Raw genomic sequence first — 2,761 nt, forward strand, 5'->3', positions numbered from 1 at the left:
CTACCAATATGATACATTTGTTATATATGACCAAATTAGAATTATCATCTTGTATGCTACAGACATATCCTACAACATACCAAATATGTAATGTCCTGCTGTCAGTCTCCTGAGTACTGCAAAAATGAGTCTGCCAAAGCATGTGTTATGCAAAAAACATGGGGCTATGTTTTTATGTATAATAAAACATGTTGAATTTAGTATAAGGAGGAATAATTTCACAGTGACTGGTACAAATTCAGTAAACCAGCCCTTGGGTTAGACTTTGGTGTCTACAAGGGTTTCTTTGATATTCTCGATCAAAACATCCTGGATGTTCTAAAGCACAGGTGTCGAACTCCAGGCCTCGAGGGCCGGTGTCCTGCAGGTTTTAGACGTGTCCAGCTGATTTAAATGGCTAAATTATCTCCTCAACATGTCTTGAAGTTCTCCAGAGGCCTGGTAATAAACTAAACATTTGATTCAGGTGTGTTGACCCAGGGTGAGATCTAAAACCTGCAGGACACCGGCCCTCGAGGCCTGGAGTCCGACACCCCTGTTCTAAAGTTAAGAAAACAAAGCAAAGCAAGAAAAACCTTCAGTCTCTGGATGAAATAAGAACTGCGATCACAATCACACAGAGAGCCAACAACATCCCAAGCACAATGACAACTGGGTCCCACTTTTGTCCTGAAATCAGAAAAAAATGCATCAAATTAAATATCATATATGACATTTATAGTTGGCAGAAGGAAAATATTGTTAAATGTCATAGAAGAACCAATTTTGAATAATTTTACCACAAGTTTATTTCACTTGTTGATAACATTTTAAGTCAGTATCAGAGAGTGATGAGATACCATTTGCTAAATGGGGCAAGTATTAAGAAACTAATGCTCAAGTCATTTTAGGCCCCTTTTCAGGTTTAGCAGTTCATTTATGTAGCATTCATAAATTGTCAGATAATAGATAAATATGGATAAATAATATTTATCTATCTATAAATAGATAAATACAAATCTGACTAAAAATTCAATTTACATTTACAAATCGAAGTCTCAGTGAGGTCTATTAAAACACATTCTTTTTCTTCACAAAGACTCTGCAATTAAAAGTGTGACTTCATAATGACTGACATGATCAAGCAACGTATTTTAAAATTATTATTTTGATAAAATTGTGAATACATACTTATGTCCACTTTTCTTCCTTCACTAAACAGGATCTCTCCACAGGTGACCACCACACAGTAGTACGTCCCAGCGTCAGATGAGTGTGTTATAGTTTTGGACAGACTGTAGTCACATCCCCCGTCCTCTTTATTTCTGATACTGCCGTGGTAAATGATGCCTGGATGGACGTCTGATGCACCTTTAAACCAGTGCACTTTGTCTTCATCTGGACACTGATCTGTGTCATTTTTGTTCTTAGAAAGAAGTGAACACTGCAGAGTCATTGTATCACCCAGATGGACTGAATTCACATCTGGAGTTTGTTTCACTGTGACAAATATATGCTGGGTTTTAGGATCTGTGTGAATCAGAAAAAGACATGAAATTGTATTAACTGTAATAGTTTAGGTAGACATATCAACAATATAATGAATATACTTTACCATTCACTGCCAAAATTGTGCCATTAATAAAGTTAACACTGAATGATGATCCTGCTTGACAGAAGTATGTTGCTTCATCTTCTTTGCTTACATTCCTTATGGTAAGAGAACGCACATTACCCACTTTTGTGGCACTGAATCTTGAGTTGTTAATTTGAAACGATATCTTGTCAAAACTTCCTTCAGCAACTGTTTGAACCATATATCCAAAATTCAGCTTATACCAGTAAAACAACCCTCGATCAGTTTCAGAGAGCGCACATGTCAGAGTCACATTATCTCCAAGTTTAACCACAGTTAAAGAGATATGCTGAGGAACCTCATTCATTTCAATCACAGCTAAAGAAAAGAAACAAACAGTAATAGTTAAAATGTAGAATATTACAAAGCCATATTTTGTTTTATATTTTTTACAATGATACATCTGACAGTGCAGAAGAAGTCAACTCACACAATGTACTTAGAAGAATCAAAGAAACCAGTCTTCCAATCATTGTGGTACCTCAGCCTTCTGTTGCAGAATGATGTTGCTCACTCAAAGGAAGATTTTGTGACAAGCTGATTACAGCTTACAAAGTCAACATTATACTGATTGGCTGACGCAAAAAAAAAAAAAAAAAAAAAGCACTTCCTGTAAAATTTACCAAACCATTGAATCTAGGCGCTAATGATCAAACAATTTTAGTTTGTTAGTAATGTCAAATTTGTCATTTTAAGCACATGATGCTAAATATGGTTCATGTTTAGCACAACTCCTTCAGTATATAAAAGAAAAGTCAAACAGCCTTTAGCTGTAGTTGTTTTTTTATATATATTAATCTTGCATAATTAACCTCCTAGGACCTGGCATCCATATTTGTGGACATCACATTTTGGGTTATTTAGACCAAAATACTAAATTTTGCTCTACAAGGGCCTGATATCCACTTACAAGGACATTATACTGCTACTGTTCTATCAAAATTTTAAACGAATATCCTCATATGTGGCTCTTATTTTTCTTAAAAACAAAAATAAGGTAAAAAAAAAAACAAAAGAAAGAAATCTGGTAATTCTTTGTTTTTACATGCATCGGGCCCCAGTATGCCCAAAATATCAAAGAGAAATTAAAAACGCATGCCATGGAAGAGTTCGGATCTTAGGTCATGCTAAAGTGCGCCTACCGCA

This window comes from Oreochromis niloticus, linkage group LG2, assembly GCF_001858045.2.
Source record: "Oreochromis niloticus isolate F11D_XX linkage group LG2, O_niloticus_UMD_NMBU, whole genome shotgun sequence".
NCBI classification, from domain to species: domain Eukaryota; kingdom Metazoa; phylum Chordata; class Actinopteri; order Cichliformes; family Cichlidae; genus Oreochromis; species Oreochromis niloticus.